Source organism: Canis lupus, chromosome 23 (assembly GCF_048164855.1).
Source record: "Canis lupus baileyi chromosome 23, mCanLup2.hap1, whole genome shotgun sequence".
Lineage (NCBI taxonomy): Eukaryota > Metazoa > Chordata > Mammalia > Carnivora > Canidae > Canis > Canis lupus.
In genome coordinates, this window is record NC_132860.1 from 6600835 (window position 1) to 6623006 (window position 22172).

The 22172-nt window shown below is 38.9% G+C and overlaps 1 long non-coding RNA gene across 2 annotated transcripts in view; it reads right to left on the reverse strand.

The window, feature by feature from the left end:
• Positions 1 to 10862: 10862 nt before the first annotated feature.
• LOC140614660 (uncharacterized) overlaps positions 10863 to 22172 on the reverse strand; it is a 103164-nt gene continuing 91854 nt past the window's right edge. For both annotated transcript variants that reach the window (XR_012015458.1, XR_012015457.1), the window contains 2 exons: positions 17573 to 17718; positions 10863 to 16329 (listed from right to left, as the gene is read on the reverse strand). This is a non-coding gene — a long non-coding RNA (uncharacterized lncRNA). The remainder of the gene's footprint in view (positions 16330 to 17572; positions 17719 to 22172) is intronic.

Sequence of the window (22172 nt, forward strand, 5' to 3'; positions counted from 1 at the left end):
AGAGCAGGAGTCTCAGCCAGAGCGCCAGTGTGCGAAGCGCTGCAAACTATGGAGTTGGTCACAGTGAGTGGGGAAGTCTAGCATCTAGAAAGGTTTGAACCTGATCTTCATCAGGCTCACTTTTTACTTAGATCTACCTCTCAACCCTAGGCCTCCTGCATTTGCTATCAATTTCTGCATGAGGTTGGCCGAGTCTAACTTGGCAATATTTAAGCCCAAGATTTAACCTCACTTAACCTCTATCTATCTATCTATCATCTATCTATATATTTATCTATCATCTATTTATCATCTATCATCTATCATCTATTTAACTATCTCTCATCTATCATCTATCTATCACCTATCTATCAATCTATCCATCTATCTATCCATCTACCTATTTATCTATCATCTATTTATCTATCATCTATCATCTATTTAACTATCTCTCATATATCTATCATCTATCTATCTATCTATCTATCTATCATCTATCATCTATTATCTATCACCTATCTATCTACTATCTATAAAATATCTTAAAACAATCAATGAATGATACATCTGATCTTGGATTCTAGACCAAAACTACCATGTTTTAAAGGACTTTAGCATTTTGGCATTTGTTTACAGTTGATAAAATGTACTTGGCCTATGAGGTATGTACCCTAGGTTACCAGTGGGGGAACTTGTTGCTACCTTGAGGTGGAAGTGGAAACTCAGTATCTATTTTGAAGGAAGAATTACATTAAAAATAATGAGAACTTGATAAAACAGTACTTTTTCCCAAGAAGTGAAGTAGTCCTAAGTTATTTCGGTGCTTGCTTTTACTAACTCCCTTGTGGTTTAAACGGAATACCTGACAGTTCTAAAACTATCTTTACCCAAGTAGGTCAAGGATTTATGCAAATATTATCTTGTTAGGTGTGAATATTTATTTTGGACACAGACTGATTCTTTCCATTTTATAGTTTTAAGGCATGGGATGCCAGATGTCCAGAAAATGACTAGATTATCAGAAGAACAATAAAAAAAAACCAACCCTCTACTCCCTACTCCTCAGTCTAGTACTGAAGGCGAACTTTTTTATATGATTACCAGGAATTTGTGAATAACTGATTATTGCCTTGTCCATGACCCAAGAAGCCCCACAGAAACGTCCACATTCAAATAATAGCAGGATAGGTATTGTTTTTTTATTAACTCCTCAACGGCCTGCAATCACTAAATGTAGTTCAGTTGGGTCATCAGCTTAGATTTGAAATTGAAACAGAATCTCTATCTTTCATCTTAGTTCAGCTGAAAACTCACCCCAGCTGGCCTCTGGGTCAGAAGAAGTGACAGTACTGGTGCATGTAGCAGAGAGCACAGGGGAGATGGTTGAAACTGCCGTCAAAACCAGACTCAGTTTACCTCCCCCCCCGCCTGACATGCACACGTGTGCCCTTAACTCTGTCAGTAGCCAGTAAGTAGTAAATGAGCCCAATTAGTACCCATAATCCACCTATTTCTTTTTCTGTCTGTGTCTGTAACTGTATTTGTATCTATATAGAAAACATTCCTTTGGAAGAGTGAAGAATTTTTCTTGGCAGGGAGGACAGCAGAGAATTCCCTCCCCATTCAAGGATTACAGCAGCCTTTTTCAAGTAGAATTTTTGACATCTTTACCCAGAGTATGTTCATTTGATCAACTCCACCAAAATCAGTAGGTGAATCAAGGATATTGAGTAGGAACTTAACCATGAAGCCATAAAGTGACCCCTCCCACAATTAAAATAATAATGATGATGATAATTATATTATTATTATAATCACTATTATTATTATAAATGATTTAATAAGGAGAAAAATATTTTATTTTACCCTTAAAGTTATAAACATCTACCAGTCTTAGGATTTTATTTCTGCTTTCACCCTTTAAAAGTTCAGGAATATTGAGTTTACTTTGAGCTAAAAACAGGCTTAAATGGAGCTTCCATCTTTCATCTTCATCCAAATTGAAAATTTACTGCTACCTGGTCTCTGAGCAGAATATTTGAACCAGCCTCTTAGGTGCTTATGAAATCACTACAAGGGCTAGAGGGGCAAGCTCTAGCCTTGATCTCATAGGAAGGACTCCCAGAATGAACTACAGGAATGGTTTATTATGGGAATCGTTAGCTCTTCCACAATAAGGAAGCTGGGGAATCAGGAAACCGTTATATCAACTATTGGCCCTGGCACTACATTACCTCATCCACAATCCATTCAGGAAGGTGCTACACCTACTACATCATTGTCCCAGGAAATCGTTTCTCAGCAGTGATATGGACGTCGGGAGGAGCCTGGAGGAAAGATTGGCTTCTGGGCTTCCCATGCATGCTCTCTACCTGCCGATCTGCACCTGTAAAATGGATGCTCCAGGTCCTGATTCTCTCTTCAGGGTTCACCTGTTTGGCAGAACCAATATCACATCTGGAACCCTAGCCTCAAGGGAGGCTGGGAAGTTCCACTTTCGCATTTCCAGATTCTGTCTACAAGAAAACACTATAAAAGAAGAGATGTTGAGTAAGTCAATCTAGAGAATAGGACATGGTCCACTCCAGGCTTAGAGAACCCTGCTACAAAACCAAGAATGTCTTAATGACTAAAATATAATATTTCTATGTTTATTTTTTTCTTATTTCATTTACTATAAAGGAGGTTAAAATGACAAATTATTATTATTTTTTTAAATAATAAATGTATTTTTTATTGGTGTTCAATTTGCCAACATACAGAATAACACCCAGTGCTCACCCCGAAAATGACAAATTATTAAGTTAAAGTTCAGATACCTGGCAAAAACACATAGCATGGGAAATTTAAGTAGCAAAATAAAAGCTACAGAAACTGTCAGTGACAAAACTATAGAAACTGAGAATAAGAAACATGTTTCAAGTTCTAAGTATACTGCTTCCTTAGTCATTATAGAAAAGCGTATGAATGATTAATAAAAATATTTTTTATTCATTTTACTTTCCATGATGAGTTCTGGGCTTTTGGGAACATCTTTTCATTTTTCATGATTTAATGATTTCTGTAATGTCAACTATCTTAATGACTGGCAATGCTGGATAAATGTGGATCATATTTTAAGATGCAAATCTGAGCCATGAATCTGTTTTCTCAGATAACACCCTTACTAACCACCCTTACTCCACAGTTCTGAAATATATGGTATAGCCATGAATACCTAAACTGAATCTTTTAACAAAACTATCGTGTCTTCATTTTTTTCCTATTAAGCTTTCATTTTTCCTTTAATTAAAAATTCTTTGTATCCTATGCAGATTTCTAAGGAAGCAAAAAAAAAAATGGATTTGCAATTCACTTTGTTCCCCTTTGGTAAAATGGCATCCATGTTCTACTATGTGAAAAATGAAGTGGTCTTCTAGCTGGATTATTTAATCTGTGGTTCCTCACCTCTTTAGAGAAGCTGTGCCCTACTATTTCCTACAATTTTGTATTCACTATAAGCTTAGCATGGTGGTAAGGCAAAAGTATCATACTCTCAAAGGATGTAACTGAAGCTTTATCAAGTCACACAGTCACGTAGTCACACTCTAAGATGTATACTGCCCTGAAGATTCTAGGTGCCCTTGCTTGATTCCTTGAGGTGGCTTGCCAGATATGGAACTTTGCTATGGGGGTGAACCTAACTATTAAGGCAAGGAATTAGAAAGGATGACCACCAGATCCAGGCATCATGAGGTTTCAAGACTTAAGAGAGTCATAGGCTGTTATATGAAAAATAAAATGGTAAAAGGCTAACATAAAAGCAGAGGTGGAGCAAAAAAGAAGTATGCATAATTTATGCCCCCAGCTTTTGGCATATCTGGCTCTTCCTCAACATTTAGATCTCACTTCAGTCTTCATTTCAGCGAGCTCTTCCAGAAGTAAGCTACTCATACATTGACCACTTTATATTGTATCGTGTTTTATTTTTTCATATACCTTAGCACTGTCAGCAGTTCTCTTATTCATTTATTGCTTAGGTGTATATTATCCAATTCCTTCCAATGGAGCATTATCTATCTAAGCACAGATGCTTTGTCTCTCTTGTTCCCCATTTGTTTCTCTGGGGCCTAGAACAAAGTGTGACATACAGTAGTCACTCAATAAATATCCCTCAAATGAATGAATACATGAATCTTTAGCCAGGTGCTCTCACTTTCTCTGTGAAAGCTTTACATATACACCTTCATACACATGAATTTATAATATGTAGTTGCCAGGATTATCTTCAGGCTTCAATGGAAAATTCCATAGGGTTGTTCCAATACCAACTTGCATCCCCTGGCTATATTGAATCTGCTAAAACCAGTCTATAAAATCTCAAAACTAATAACTTGACACTTAAGGTTAGAGCCAAAGTTGCAAATAAAATATGCCTCATGATTAGATGCTCTGTGAGGGTTTGTGTCACAGCTGTGATTTATTGGATATTGCTAATGAATCAGGTCTTCATATCAAATCACTCTAGGTCCATTTTACAGAATATATATTTATACAGAAAATAATAGTAACATTATAGACCTTGGCGTAAAGCTTGGAAAATTCGCTCCCTAGATTCCACTTTTCTCATAACAGTGATTATTTTTCCTGCGTGATGTTTCTGGCCAAAGCAATGAACATTCCATTTTACTCTGGATTGATTCTCCATTGTTGAGTTTGGGTTCCACGTCTATGGCTTTCTCTGCCCACCCATTTCCAGTTTATCTTTATTACTCATCATTTTATTAAATTTCTAACAGAATAGTTATGCTTTCCAGATTATAAGGTGTTTTCATCGGGTGGATTTTCTTTTTTGATCAAGCATTGCATTAGTAAATGGAGGTGCATCATTAAATCTTTGATGATGGCGATTTTATAGTGTTGCAGGTCATTACTCTAAATATCAACTCCCATTTCAAGTACCTTAGATGCTGAAGAAAATGATTTGGGGAATTATATAAAGCATTTTTTAATGATACCTCAGAAAAAGGACAACTGACAGGTTGAATAGCTAATTTCTTAGAAAAATTGAAAGTGGGAGAAAAATCTGATCTATCAAAATGCTGGTACTTTGTAGTCTAAACCATAGACAGTTTTTTGGAAAACCAAATTATTTTAACGATCTGGATTATTTTTCTTAAAGATTTTATTTGTTTATTCATGAGAGATACAGAGAGAGAGAGAGAGAGAGAGAGAGAGAGAAGCAAGCTCCAGGCAGGGAGCCCGATGAGGGACTCAATCCTGGGTCTCCAGGACCAGGCCCTGGACTGAAGGCAGCGCTACACTGCTGAACCACCCGGGCTGCCCTAACAATCTGGATTTAATCTGAGAGAGAAAAATTATTCTTTTTTAAAATTTTTGTTTATTTATTCATGAGAGACAGAGACCTAGGCAGAGGGAGAGGCAGGCTCCCCACAGGGAGCCCGGTGTGGGGCTCAATCCTGGGACCCCAGGATCATGCCCTGAACCAAAGGCAGATGCTCAACCACTGAGCCACCCAGGCGTGCCCCCCCAAAAAATTATTCTTAACATCCATTCAAAGTCATTCATAGTGCGAAAATATTTAATATAATTTGTAACCATTTTAAAAATTCATTTGTGAAGCAAACCATCATTTCCCTCACGTTGTGAGACTTGGGAGGATCATAAAGTGGCTATCTGAGTACTCAGTCTAAAAATTATATATTGTCTGTGCAGGCTCAGTGTAAGCATGTGAGACACGTATCTATATACTAGGTCTTAGAAAGTTCAGATCTTACAGCAATATTTTAAGAGCTTAGATTTTACAGTTGGATCAACCTGGCTTCGACCCCAAGCCTGATAATTTGATTTTGAACACATTGCTCAACTCTGAGTTTCCTCATTTGTTCAATGAGAAAAATCATAGCATCTACTTCATAAGGTACTGTAAAGATTAAATGAAAACTGTCAGCACAGTAAATGAAGCAGAATAAACTCTCTCTTACATTAAGTATTGCTCCTCTAGGTTTTATTATTCCTTGGACCCAGAAAAAGTTGCTTCTAAACTATCCTCCCTTGTAAAAATGCAACAACCAAAATCTTTATGATGCATTGTAAGATCTGTGGATGACAGACTAAATATTTGAACCTGGGCTAATCTCAGCAGTTTAAGATCTGTTGGTAGAATCTAGTGACTTGTAAAATTCCTCTCCCTACAAATTTGTTTTATCTTCTACCTACCTGAGTCAATCATTTATATTACCAACCAGTCCTCTGTAGTCTTCTCAGTTTTGACCTCAGGTATATAAAATAAAATATCTGACTTAAGAGCATAATATACTGTTAGAATATCTATGTAGATAGGTGTAGATAGATAGATGTAATTATATATGACCTAAGAGTATGTCTCTATATGTACATATACACGCAGGAGAATATGTGTGTATACACTCTTAGAAATTCTAAGCCATGTGCATGTATTCGTTTCGATTCTAAAAATGTCAACAAAGGCAATGTGGATTTTGTGGGGTTATGGTTTTTTGTTTTGCTTTGTTTTAATTTTCCTAAGGTAATAAGGGAAGTTTATAAACTTATCTGATTAAAGTGGTGTCTCTTCCTCTCTCTTCCTATTTCCTTTTCCTGGTCCCAAATATTAGGTCTAGTCATAATTTATGGAATGAACAGTATGCAAATATTAGTTTTCTATTATCTCAACTCTCATTGGTTCGACAGCCGCAGCCAATTGTTATTTTGCCTTGGATATGAGGACACCAGTTTAATTACACAAAAGGGAATTTGTGAATATGAAAACAGCATTCCACATAAGACATAACTGACTCTTGGAAGCTTTGTGCTGTGTTGATGGAACATACTAGGATTCCTCTGACGGAATCTGGCCGGGTGATGGTGGCCGATGGTAAAGAAACTACCCAGGGACTCAACCCAGATCTCATTCATTTAACACAGGAGCTATGGATGGAAATGCCTTGAAATATATTTTCTGGTCTATAAACTGTAATAAATCAACTCCAGAGATCATCTGAAACAAACTTCCAGAGCGCAATGTCATCAAAGGTGAAGATTTATCATTTTAAGACATTTGACAAGAACAGATTTTTCAAGAAGGAAGAAACACTGAAGAAACCTGAGTTATATCTAGTCTTAACTTCTCTGAGAAGAGTGGTCTGATGGAGTGGTAGGCATAGTTCTGTGCTTTGTGGTATACTTCAATATGGGCTATGAACAGACTCAATATAATTTCTTAAATCTCACTATAACTACCTTTCAAACCTTTATGCGGTACAGAAATGTATTTGGGAAAGATTCATCTAACGGGAAGGGGAAAAGGAGAACTTAGGTTTTCACTCATGCAAAAGTGAGCCAGGTAAATTGTTAAGGTGACATAATGGCCTATTGCCCTCATAGCAACACATCTCTTGGGATTTAACCGAGTTTTTCTTTAGGACAGAAAATGTGCCAAGTGTTCAATATGTCTTCCCATATTTAATGCCTTTATAAATTCTGAGGCAGGTAGTATTAATATCTTCATTTCACACACACACACACACACACACACACACACCACATATAGTTGAGGTTCAGAGAGGGTAAGCACCTTATCTTGAAGCTTGTACACGGCTAAACTGGAATTTGAAGCTAGCAAGTCAAATTTCGAAATACATGCTCTTAACCAGGAAGCTCTACTGACAAACGTAGAGCATTTAGCTGATGGATATATTACAAGATTTGACCGATCTTTTCAAGTATCTGATAACCTGCAAATAACCCTTAGTAATTTATAGAAACCTCAAATTAGGACCACTACAGGTGGCTTACCTGGGATTCCTGAACTTTTTAATTGAAACAATCTAAGCCTCCTATGTTCTAAAAGACTTTGATCTCTCTAAAAAGAATAAAAGGTAAAACATTTGCATGTGGAGGGACAATTAAGGGGAAATGTGCAATTCTTTGAGTTATGGGAAGAGTCCCCTTAATAATCGTTGCCACTTGTAAACTATCCGGAACTAATTTTAAATCTTGTCCCCATTACAAATTTGGATGGCAGGTATTATTTTACTGATGAGGATTTGAAGCTGAGAGAGGGTAAACAGCCTGCACAGAGTCACACAGGACTCTGATCATATGTCTCCTGTGGCTTTTTTCTCTGTAGCCTACTATTTATGACCAATCAGCTAAAATTTAGTGATTAAAGAACTCCTAAGGCATCTTAATTGGCCTTTCCAGGAACCTTTAGCCTTTGAACATCCTAGACATACAAGGAGTATGTGGAAAATTGCTGCACAATCTAAGAAGAGTTTTGATATGATCCAAAACAAACAGGAAATAATTGAAGCCAATAAAGAAGCACAGAGTTCTATCTGGCCCATGCTGGAGAACTCATGACCCTATAGAATGGAAGGATAACCACAAATCAAACACATGAAAGCCCTGGAGTAATATATCCCCCTCCTTCAACTACTTCAATGTGCTCGTAAGAGCCACTTTGAGCAGAATGATGGCTGGTGGGATATATGTTCCGCATTAACATGGCCCAAGAAAGGCTAAGTCGTGAAAAGGATATGGGTAGAGTATGATGTTAAAAATTTAACTCACCTAAATCAGTATAAAAACACAGGAGTAAAAATAACAGCGACTTAGAATTAAGTATTAGCAGCAAGATGCAGCAGACAGCTGGTGATGATATTAATTAGAAATATTCTATGTCCAGAGAGAGACCCTTAACATGAAATAAGTATAAAAGGTCAAAGATCCCTCAAGAAATGGGGTTGCTTCCAGCAGAAAATAATAAGGAACGCAAAGGCTGAGATGAGAGACCGTGGCTGGGTTAAGTCCCCCTCGTCTGCATTGGTTATCTATGATGGAATAACACGTCAGCCTCATAAGTACCTGAAAGCAACAATAATCATTTATTTATCTTGCAGTTTCTGTGGGTGACAAATTTGGGAGCAGCTCAATTGGTCAGGTCTGGGTAAGGGTCTGCCATGAGATTATAGTCAGATGTCAGCTGGGGCTGCAGGATCTAAAGATTTGGTAGCTGGGAGATCCACTTCCGAGGTGGGTTATCCAGTGCTTGGCCGGTTAGCGCGGGCTGTTGGCAGGAGGTCACTGTGTATCCTTTGCAGGATCTCTGCGGGACTCGTCAGTGTCCTCATAACAACGTGTCAGCAGAGTGGAATTCCAACAGACAGAATCCCAAGGCAGGAGCTATTCTTTATACGACCTAGCCTTGAAAGTCCCTCACCTTACAGTTGTTGTATCCCATGGATCACACATGCCAGCCTTGATTTATGCGGAGCAGAACTACAGAAAGGTGTGAACACAGGGAAGTAAGCCTCACTAGAGGCTTAGGAGGCTAGCTACCCTATTTGCTAACCTCTCCACAAGTTTGGAAAATGGCTTGTTATCTATTGCTGACTACTAATGTCAGCCAAATTCAGAGTTATGAAAATGTGACGCAAGAGATCTGTAATTGGTGGCATGGGCCTTCAGCAAATCTTGTCACTGTCTTATCTGTATTGTGGTAACGGTGAGGTAATACTATTTTCATTGAATACTTTTTCACTATGAAGAAGCTTATTCTATTCCATTAAAAATATCTGAATGATGATCTTCACCGGGTGTGCCATTTATTGAACCCTTAACTATGTACCAGTCACATGCCAGGCACTTAGAAACATTACCTAATTTAATTCTCACAATGATTATATTATCCTCATTTTGCAGAGCCCAAAAGACCCCAAAGAAGGAGAATTTCAGAAAGACACTCAAGGCATGAGATTTGAATTTATACTGATCTGAATCCAAAAAGTTGCATCTGCACTGTTCTTGTAGGTCCCTCCAGTACCCCGATCAAACTTTGTGTCCTAACATTAGTCAGGGGAAAGGGGTTACAGTGATAAGAAGGTGTACTAGGGTCGCTGGAGGAAAGATAGTGGAGGTAGAGAGAGTACAGGCAAGGATCGAGGTATCAAGGGAGATATGCAGCAAAGGGAAGCATGGCAAGTATAGCGATCAGATTTACAGGCCCTTGAAACATCCAGACAGAAATAAAAGTGAGTATCTAGGAATATCTGGGTTGCCAAGGAGATCTTGAGGGTCGCACAGTGCAACAGAAAAGGCAGGCATGTACTTGATTAATTCAGGCTGACCAAGGTTCAGGTCTTGACTGCACCACAGCTAGTCTCTGGTGATCTGAGACCAGTTACTTGAACTCTGAGCCTCAGTGTTCTAATCTTTAAAATGGGAATGATAATGATAACATTCAACTTATCGGGCTGTTGTATGGACTCAACTAATTGCCATTATTACTGTACCTAGGAGACTGTGTGGCACATCAAAAGCCAGTAAGAACTTTTACCCTGTTTTGGGTACTCTTCTCAGTGCTTTATATGTGTTATTTTATTTAATCATTAATACAAGCTTGAATACTCCCATTTAAAAGATCCCAAGGGACGAAAGGGAAGGTATCCTTAATGCCGGAACAGTTTTAAAATGAGCTCAAACAAACCGGTAACAGAAAATAACCACACAAATTTTTTCAATAGAAAATGAGTATAGATAGATATTCTTGTTTTTTTTTTTTTTTTGGATTAAAGACTCTTAAATATACTCCTTTAGCATTGTGTAATTCCAAATCTATAGCACTTAATTTGCTGCTTCATAAATATTTGTTAACTAATCCACACCCCCTCTGCTTCCCCCAATGAGTCATGAATTCTGTGAGGACCGACATTTTTCTTTGTGATTATCCTTGTATCTACAACACTTGGTACAATACCTGGCACAGTGAAGCCTCAAATATTTACTTGATTAAATAAAAGAATTTAAAGGGTTATGCTGAAGAATAGACATGAATTAGCTTTGTAATGATAAGAAAACACACATATATACACGAGGTTTTATTACAAGTGATTTTTTGCATTATTATATTCAGATATCACTTAAGCTTTAATCCAGGCTTATAGGATGGATTTGAGCACTTCTCCAGAGGAGCTTTAGGCAAGAGTCAGATGATAAATACTATCTTTCATGAATAAAGCCATTTTTTTTCCTTTTAAAACCAGCCTTCTTTTATTAAATTCTTTCCCCAGCTTTATTGACATATAATTGACAAATGGAATTGTAAGATATTTAAAGAGTACACTGTGATGATTTAATATATGTACCCACCCCAATGATGTTTTATCAGTAATAACAATGTTGTTATGTTGATTGGAGAAATTGTCTATATGGAAAATTGATCTATAAGCCCGATGTATTTTAAGCAAACATTGGAGGAGCTTGCTGTACACATATTAGTCCTCGAGTCCCTCCACAGACTGGGAAAAACAACGGACTGGTTTTTGTTTGACTCTCAATAAACACACCTTTTAAAATACTCTTGACTGGCTATTGTGCTAAACCTAGAGATATAAAGATGAACACACATAGGCCTTGTCTGCCCTCGGGGAACTTAAAATCCAGTTTGAGAGAAAGCATTGCCGGTTAAACCATGAAAAACAATCTATTTAGATGCTATAGGATTCTTAAGAAGAAGAATATTTTTATATAAAGAATTAAAGGTAGCCTAGAGAGAAACTAGGATTTTGAACATCAGAGAAGGAACAAGGAAAAAAACATTTATTTTTATGCCTATTATTTTTACATTATTTTAAGTAAAATAATTCTTTCTCAGTGCTGAGCAGTTATACTGATATGGAGAAGACAACCCTCAAGGGTTTTTTTTTTTTTTTTAATGCTTTATATTTTTAGAGAGGAATGGGGGGCCAAGGGAGAGGGAGGGAATCTTAAGCAGGCTCTATGCCCAGTGGGGAGCCCCAGGTAGGGCTTGATCTCACCACCCTGAGATCATGACCTGAAGCGAAATCAAGACTCAGCCACTTGAGGGTCTAGACTCAGCCACAAATCAACGGCGCCACCCAGGTGCCCCTATCCTCCAGGCATTTAGCACTGAGAGGTCACGTATGTCTTCAAACCCTTGAAATGGGATGTGTCATTTGTATTTTCCTGGAACGACATGTTTGAAGTTCATGTTGTTAATGTTGAGATATTTATGTTCTTGTACAGAGAAATAAACCAGGTGTTCATAGCCCATATTGGCTGCAAGCTCTTTAACAATGGTTTTGTCAAGATTCACAATGCGAATGAATTTTTTGTAAAAAAAAAAAAAAAAAAAAAACCAGTAACATTAGAATTTCTGACTATAAAAGCAATACACCCATTTGCTCGCTACAGAGCTTCCTCAGCTTACAACGGGGTTATGTCCAGATAAATCCATCATCAGTTGAAAATATTACAAGTTGAAAATGCACTTAACACCCTGAGCAAGGCACGTCACAGCTGAGCCTCGCCTCCCTTAAGCGGGCTCAGAACACTCAGCTGTTGACCCACAGTTGGGCGAAATCCTCTAACACAAAGCCTATTTTATAATAAAGTGCTGAGTAGCTCAGGTAATCCATCGAATACCGAACTGAAAGTGAGAGAGATTGGTTGAATGGGTCCGGAATGATTCTAAATGTGTCATTGTCTATCCCTGTGACCATGTGGCAGACGGGGAGCTGCGCTGGCCGCCCTGCCCAGCAGCACAGGCTGCGGCCTACCACACGCATACCCTCTAGACCAGCAAGGGGCCAAAATCCAAAATTCAAAGAACGGCTACTACCGAGTGCATTGGCTTTTGCACCATCATAAAGTTGAAAATTGTGATTCCAACCATCTCCAATCGCGGCCTTGTGTCTGGACTCATTTTCTGAGGATTTGCTAGGTGGCCTCCACCAGAAGCAGCAACGTAAGCGTGATGGTCAGGAGAGAGAGCTCGCTGCAGAAAGAGGGGACAGGAATGCAACGAGTCTTTGGTTCACCAGAGTGAGAAGAGTGGCCATCAGAGGTGAAGCATCCAGATACCCATGGACATGCGAGGTTATGTGGAGCTGCGGAAGAGCGTAGACGTCCTTTGAAAAGGAGGGATGGAGGAGAGAAGGCAAAGGCTAGGGGTTTAGGAAATGGCCCTGATGAAGGAATGAGCTTGAACATTTTTCCCTTCCATCACTGGGACCCACAGTTTTCACCTGCTAACTTCCTCTGGCGTGGTCAGGGTGAAATGTGTTCCAGCTTGCTTCTGTTTCACTGCGCTTTGGGAGTCCTATCCATCCTTGTGCTGCTAATTACATTACATATTCAACAAATAGTCCTTAAAAACCTACCCTACATGCATGGCATGGAAATACGGTGGCAAACAAGGAAAAGGGCCTCTTTCATGGACTTAACAGTGTTACCGAATTGGCAAGTAAACACACATCTCAAGCTTGAAATACTGCTTTTGGCATGAGAGATTTATCAGGGAGATATGGATAGTAACGCCAGGTCTGTCTACAGGCAGCAATAAGTAAGCCTCTTTTATTTGAGTTTAATTCGTTAAACTGTAGAACAGATGATATTATTCCTGTTTTCACTAAAGTGATTTTTTTCCTCATTGCAGATCTTGTAAGTAAGTGTTCACGTGGTATAGTTAAGTAATGATAAAATGTACGTTTCTAGCTATTTTTTTTTCCCTATCAGCCTTCCTCCTCCAGACAAATGTACATTTAAGGCAGAATTTAAACGTAAACCTTCAACCAACTACTCAGAATTCAGGCAGCTCTTCTGTGTTTGCAGCCACATAAAACTATAGGAGAGTAAGGCCTGGGAAGTTGTTATAATAAAATGATTTGGTGATGAGAAGAAAATGAAACAGCTGGGGCAAAATGAAGCCATGGACTCCAGGGAAAATCAAATTCATGTCCACACGAATGCTCCTACTAGCTGATGCGTTGCAAAACAAATACAATTTATTAGATAAATTTTCTATAGTGAATGTTTTTGCAGAAGCACTGGTGCACCGCTACTGAATATTATAGCAATAGACAAAATAATAAAGTTTTTAATCATGTTGATTACCGATTTTTTTTTTGCCATTTACTTCAGAAGCTGTTAAAAAAGAAGCAATTACTTGTTGTTTCATTGGGATTGATGAAAAAGTGAAATCCAATATATAAAGAATTATGAGTTCATTTTCTTTCTTTTTCCTGGTGCAGACTTTCAACACATAATAATTTATAATGCATTTCCTTCTAATTAGACTGAACTAAGATTTCAGCCAAAGCTGCCATGAGTCCTCTATTGTTTTATTTAAATAATGACTGGATGGAAACTCAACTTTTCATCCAGGGCAGAATGGAAAGCAAGTCTAGAAGGTTGCCGTGAGAAGGGCAATGACTGTTTTTATTTAAATGGAAAGTTAGCATTTTGTGACCTTGCTGTCTAATTTTTTTTTTTTTTTGTAAAGTGTGCGTGCATTTTTTATTTTTTCACAGGGAGGTGAGACTGTGCTCTGGGGTTTTCTCTGGAGGTCTGTTCTCCTGGCTGGATGTGTATGACAGGTTTAGACATTAAATGGCTTTAAGCTTGTCAAAGAAAGGTTATTAAAAATGTCCCTGCCTTTCAGGCTCCGTGCTCAGTAGGAGCCCAAATGCAGTCCTATGGGGCTGTCTTTCTATTTAGTCATGTCATTTGGATCTTTGCCTATAGCAAAAAATGAGACACCATCTGTTATTTCTCACTAATGGCTGTCGGTGCTGGGCTTGCCTGGCTCGCTGTGCTTCTCCGCTTCCCACCAGCCGCTGGACGCAGCTCTGCTAACACGATTCTATTGAGAAGTGTGCTTTATTATCGAATGGGCTTAGAGATGTGGGATCGCTCACTCATATGCTCTCAAACACTATTCAAATCTAAGGTATTGTCATTATTTTGTCACCCCTGTGAAATCTATCAATGTTTTCTGTATCAGGGCCATCCAGGTTATATGCAGACATTGCCTTTGCGCTGACAATCATAGCTCCTCTTAATTCAGGCTTCTGTGAGTTAGCCTTTGAATTTTCACAAAACCCTAGATCTAGGCATTATTAGAGCCGAGGGAACAAGGAAAACAAGTTTACGTAACTTCGTTAGTTTCATGGTGATAAAGAGCAGAATTAGGATTCACCCCACTTAAGTCTTGGTCTCAACTGCTGTACTCTTCCTTCTCCAGCTAACATGCTGGTCAATTCGGGGTCCCACTTGGAAATTTGAAGCCGAAAAAACACAATATGTTGGAAGCAAATTATGTCTCCTTGGGTGATTTTCAGTGTCTGCGTTTATAAGTGCAGAAACCCCTTCTGTTCAGCTTCAGGAACCATCGAGGATTTCCAGCTCCGCAGTGAGCTTTACTAAAAATTCTCCTCACTTTCCAAATGGGGATTCAGAATCCAGGGAAGATCATGTGATGTCAGCCTGTTGTCAGGTTCTTATAAGCAGCACTCACTTAAGAAATATTGGCTGACACACCACTTATCATCTGGTCCCTGATGTCTTTTTCATTTCAAAATCTCGACATAGGACAGTGCTTTGGGGGAGGGGCAAACATTTGTTCTATAGCAACAGGTAACTCTTGTATTAGGCTAAAAAGTTGGTAAATTTTTCAGCTAGGAAACATTTTTATTCCCCAGGGTACAAATTTTCTTGGCGTAGTTTAAAAGACCTTATTATGTATTAGCTCTGATAGAAGGAACTACAAATGCCGAAAGAGCCAAAAGAATGAAGCTCATTTTGATTTTTTTTTTTTTATAAATTCCAAGAAGTATTGGCTCTTAAAGACTTTGCTGTGTCTCATGTGAGGCTCAAGAAATTGGTGACTACCTTGTTGCAATGCCATTTTCGGCAGTTTTTGTTGGGTATTTACTGATGGGTTGAGCAACTTGTAAGTTGTTATGAAGTGTCAATTGTTACCCAGAATGCTAGGTTTGCAATGTTCATGGAGGTTGAGCAAAAGGTTCTATTGTCAAATATTTTTGGGAACTGTTACCCTGAAAATATATGGGTCTCTTTTGGAAAAAAAAAAACCAGAAAACTTTGATCTTTAATACATCGATGCGCATTGTAAATCTCCAATGGCATAAGATTCATAGTATTTTCTAAACCTACTCATCTGTGGAAACTGATTTTTTGAAGTTTTCATGTGTGTGGTTTTCCAGGACATACATATTGAAAAATAATTATCAGATATCCCAAACTCATATTTATGCTTTATCACCTCCCCAGATATAGCCTTTTTTTGACAGTTTTCCAGAGTGAAAGCTCATAAGCTTCATTCATGTCTTATTTTCTTTAATCTCTCACATCCGTTGGTTACCAATTCCTATACATTTTATCTCCAAACACACCCTTGGAAGTGAACTCTCCATTCCATTCCCTCGGTTCATGCCCAGCTCATGTCATTATTGTGTCTTGTCTCCATACCGGTGTGATAGCTTCCCAACTGAGTTCTCAGCTTTCCATCTGTAGTTAATGGACAAAAAAATATTTCTAAGATATAAATTGGGTTTTAAAATCAGGTCCTTACATGACTTCACAGGTTCTCCACAATGAACAATAAAAGTCATCCTCACTGGCATAGCTTTCAAGGTCTTCTGTGATCTGACCCAGGCTTCTGTCTCTCATTTTTCCTATGCTTCAGCCATATTGGCTCTCTTATGATTTCCCAAATACGGGGTGAATTTTGTCATGTAACTATGCTTTTCCTGCTTAATCTATTTGTATAACCACCTGCCTCTCTATCTTACCCACTGATAAAATTATCACTCTGTAAGGCTGTAATTAAACTCATACCTTTTGCAAAAGCTTTCTGGCTTCTCTAGGCACAGTGATATATTTGGCCCCCTATTAGTATAGCATTTCTTAGTTCAAAGTTTATGGTGTATTTTCTGGGAAGAGGTTCACAGAGAATGTGATAGTCACCTCTGAAGATGGCCCCCAAACTCTCTGCCTCCTGGTACTCAGGTCTTTTTGTAGTCTTCTTCCAATTTTTGTTAAGCTTGGTCTACAGACCAGTAGGATACTGCATGAGTGATGGTATGTCACTTCTGATGCTAGGTCACAAGAAACATCGTGGCTTTCTTTTCTGCCTCTTTCGTGGATCACTTGCTCTGAGAAGAGCCAACGGCCATGTCATGATCAATCCAATAAAGAGGCTCGTATGGCTGGGAATGGAGTTTTTCTGACATGGCCTATAGAGAACTCCTAGAGGTCTCCTTCCAATAGCCATAGTGTGAAATGAGCCATATTGAAAGTAGAGCCTCCAGCCCCAGTCAGACTTTCAGCTGGCAGCAGCCCCAACAGAAAGCTGGACTGCAAAGTCATGACATACCATTAAACCAGAACTGTCCAGCTAAGCTACTTCCAAATTCTTGACCTTTAGTAAATGCATGAGATAATGTTATTTTAACCTGCTAAGCATTCAGGCAAATATTTATTGTATAAAGCAGATAACTAATTCAGACCATTATGTTCTCGGAAGGGTCCATGACCCAAAAAGGATTGAGAATCCTGACATGCAAAATGTTCATACTTCTATTAGCGTTTATCACTGTATATCATTACTTCTTTGCCAGGTTCTCCTTACTGTAAGCCACCTCAAAACAACAAAATTGCATTCATCATTATAACTTCAGTACCTACCACATTCCTGGAAATACAATAGGCAGTTTTTAGAAAGATTTTTTCTAATTAAAGGAAAGCTTACCTTTTATCTGGAGCTTGAAGCAAATACTGGCTTATAGAAAAGATTCAAGTTACTGGAAGGCCCTCTTAGGGGCTTTAGATGCTGTGGCATGTTTACCAACAAGGCTTAGAGAATTCCAAGGTATCTGAAAATTTAAAGATGCTCTCCTGGTAAAAGATACATAGGAAAAACACATGAAAATGAGAAACATTGGCATTAAAGGGGGATGATGGCACTTTCTTTGTCCTTCAAAAAAATCTAGACCAATGACTTCTATGATATGAGAGTCAGGGAAAAAAAATCCCATAGTCATTTTGAGGTGAATGGCTTATCCATAAAAAAGGACATGATAAACTAGGGACATCCTCAGCCTACTGTGTGTGTGTGTGTGTGTGTGTGTGCGTCCGTGTGTGTGTGTTTCAGGTGTGTGTGGTTGAGAGACAACTAGAAAGTGTTATTTCTGTAAAACTCAATGTCTGGCTTGAAGACATTTTTATGAGAGTCTATAAAAGGCACACAGGGCTTTTGCATAGAGTTAACCAAAGTATGTCTGCCTTAAAAAAAAGGGTTCTTCATAATTGTCCAAAACCACTGATTAAGGTACTTCATATCAATTCTAGTTTACGATAAGAAACAGATATGAAGAATATTACTTCTTTTCCTTGTTGTTTTGCAAGAGAAAGAACTCTCTTATACAAAAATGACTGAGTGGGCCATCTAGCAATGACGACTATACAGTACGCTGTACACAAAGAAAATATAGAAATTCCAGATAATTCAAAAATACAAAACCAGAAGGAATTAGAAGAAAAGAATGGGTTTATCAGAAGATAGCTGCCTTACAAGCACCTTTGTCCATTTATAGTTTTTATTCAACAGTTGAGTCAAAGTTTACAATTTTGGAGGTAAAAAATTGGTACTATCTGCTCATACTCTTGTTTTCTCACTCTTCACACTTCAGCTGCATTCAGGTTACTTCACTAGCCACAATCAGCAATAGGGAGTCAGCATTTTCAACATTTTGACATCTCTAGGGGTGGGTGGGGGTGTGGTGAGGAACAGGAAAACAAGATAAAAAACAACTTTCTTAAAATGTAAATGCTGTACTTCCAGGACATTATAACTAACTTTAGCCAGGACTGAGACTTCTGAAAATCTTACTATTATGTCATCAGAAAGAAATCACTAAAACTTTGCTTTTTCCTTGGGCAACTTGTAATGGCATCCTTTCATCAGAACTTTGCCTCTGTGGAGGACTAGTTTGCTTTGCTCTTATTTGTTTTCTTTTGTTCTGTGTTGTTTTGTTTTAAAGAGGGAGGGGCAGAGGGTGAAGGAGAGAGAGAATCCCAAGCAGCCTCCATGTCTGGCACGGAGCTCCACCCCGGGCTCCATCTCACAACCTGAGATCATGACCTGACTTAAAATCAAGAGTCAGATGCTCAACCAACTGAGCCATCCAGGCGCCCCCGTTTGTTTTTAATTGAAAGTATGTCATTCACAAAGTCCTTTCATTGAAATGGACTTAAATATTCAACATCTCCAATACCCTTTTAACATCTCTGCAAGATTCTATCCAAAGTGTGATCTAGCTTACACTTACACAGCTCCAAAGACAGAAACTGGTTGCCTTCAAAACATTGACACAGGAAGTTCTTTTTTATTTTAAACTAAAATAGTTTTCTATACCTCCACCCAATGGTACTGTAGCAGGCCAGTTCCCCTTCTAGAAGACAGGGTATCTGGAAAGCTCTCACACTGCCCAAGTCTACCCCACTTTCATCCCACCATTGCCATCTGCTATTGAAATTAAGCATAAGACTTCTCTGGGTTCGCATTTCTTTTAGTCCAGGAATGGGCTCCTCCTTCCTGATGCAAGAGTTTAGTGCATGCCCTTTCCCAGCCCTGCATGTTCCCTCATCATTTACCCAGTTAACTGTTAACTCGTCCTCGGAGCTCAGCCCAACTGTTGCTTCTTCAGAGAAGCAGTGTCATACACTGCCCACAGATCCCCAGTTACGCCTATTTAAAGCACACAGCACATCTTCATTGCTTTTGTTACAGTCAGTAATTTTATATCTGTGCGACTGTTCGGTAAATGTCTGTGCCCCCCAGTGGACTCCATGCTCTATAGGGCAGAGAACTCTGGATCCCCAACACTGGCACATGCCCCACCTCGTACATAATAGGCATTCAATAAATAGTTGTTGAATAAATGAATGAAAGAATTCCTCATAGGTCATGGGCTTGATCATCTTAACAACCAAGGAGCTCTTCTCTTTAAGAGAAGAGAGTTGCCCAGGATTGTTTTGACCAGCAAACCATAGAATGGATCTGTTGCATTTCTTACTTAGATATATATTATGATTAGTTTAATGTGGCTCAGGACCTCTGGTAGTCACAACACCCTGCATGACCCTATTGATCTGCAGAAAGATTTTTCCTCCGGTGGTGCTGGTATAGCTTCACCCTTACCCTACCTCCCATTTTTGTTTTTGGTTTTTTAATCCAGGCATAGGAGCTGACACCAACCAGACTGTAACCAAAAGCATCAAGGGCCTTGTCTTGTACATATAGGAGATTTCCCCAATCTTTTAGAAGCAATAAGAAGCTAGTTTTGGTCCAGGGTTTGGCCAGTATTAATCAACTCTGCTAGAATCCTAACTACTTAAAGACAGGTCCTTAGCCCTACAGAAGGTCTGAATACTAAACTAACTGACAGGAGGCGCAACCTAGTCAAAACTCAAGTTTCAAAGTTGGCCCAAATCAGAATTAGGAAAAAAATGCAATTTGGTGTCTAAAGGGGACATTTAGACCCTATACCATTTCTGTACTAGATTTCCTGCCTCACTGGAAGTAAATAAGACTCTAGATGGGAGATTAAAAAGGACACTAGAACCCAGCAGAATTACTGGGGCCACAGAATTCCAATTCAAACAAGGATGATCACCAGGGTCATCATATGACTAACATTTGAGAGTGCAGGAGAGGGGGGTTATTAAGAATAATATGAAGACAGTGAGTGTCACAGGGGGCAATCTTTGTAAACCAAGATGTATGGTCATCGTAGTGATAGCTTAATTTTTCAGTCCTACCTGCTTCTGACGCTATTAACTATTTCCTGCTTTATTTTTCTCATCTGCAAAAAGAAAGCAGATCATATTTACTTGATGAGTAGTGTTTAACACACCATTGACACAGTGTAGATGCTCAAATTTAATTATTATTGGTCACTCTACTCGCCCTAATACTGACTCAGAAATTGAGGTATTGCTTCTGGAAAGAGAGTCAAAGAGGCCCCAGCAGACATAGCACTGTGCCAGTAGAGACAGAGAAAAGTAGGTGTAGCAGGGCAGAGATTTGTTTTAGCTTAGCTGTGTGTGGGCTGGGGTGTTGGCTTTCTAATTGCCATCAAATCGTAGAACTCAAGAAATTGTCTTGCCTACTCCTGTGCCCAGTACTAACCAGTGAGGGCAGTACTCCTTTCAGGGAGGTATTTTTAACAACTAACACTAGAGGCCTAAAGCAATTAGTGGAGCAGCTGTTTGATTTCTGAGCCAAGTACTCAGGAAAACCTGTGTATGAGGAGAAAAGAAGAAGGCATGATTCGTCTGTAGATTTAGAAGCCCAGGCCCCATCCCAGAGGAATACTCCCAGGCAATAACACTCAATTCTCCCAAACTCACACTTCATTTTCTTGGTTCATGTATGTAGGATTTCCATTGTTCTTCATTCTTTCTGAATATTTTTCCAAACATTAGAATCTTGAAGGCAAGTTTCCAGGGAAGGGAAAGAAAACACAAAACAGAAGAAAAGATAATGGACAATGGCTGGTTCTCTTTCTCTTTCTTTCTTTCTTTCTTTCTTTCTTTCTTTCTTTCTTTCTTTCTTTCTTTCTTTCTTTTTTCTTCTTTCTTTCTTTCTTTCTTTCTTTCTTTCTTTTTTTCTTCTTTCTTTTTTTTCTGAAAGTTTTCAGGTAGTTTGCCAACTTCAAAACACAGTGATATGCTAAAGATATAGCAATCAGATAAAATAGGAGCTAACTAGCACAAAATTAGCATCTTCCTGGGAAGTCAGAGAATGAGGGAAGCTTCCAATTCCTCCTCATTATTCACAAGATGGAGCTGGCAGTAAGGCCGCGTGGGGTGGAAAGTGTTGGTGATCAAGACAGCTAAGTTCGCATTCACAGCTCCTCTGGAAGAAAGTGGAGGGGTTTCTGTCCTCAGCCTTGGGGAGGTGGGAGAGGAGATAAAACACTGGAAAACTGTCTCAACACTTTCTCTGTCTCTTGTAGTGAGAAGAAGAATGACATAGTGATGAAGAGTCGACTTTGGAGCTAGACTGTTGGGCTCCGATCTCTGCTCTACCCTATTAGCTATGAGACCTGGAACATATTATTTCACCTCTTTACACCTCGTTTTTCTCATCTCTAAAGTGAGAGTAATTCAACCTCATAGGATCTTTTTGAGGACTAAATGACTTAACACATGTCAGGTTTTAAGGTCTGGCTCAGAGTAAGTATTCTATGAGGGTGGTCTGTGGTGATGATGATAATGACGATGGAAATCCTCTTGCCTCCCCTTGTCCTCACTTCAGGTGCATCAAGAGCCCATATCCTTTCTTA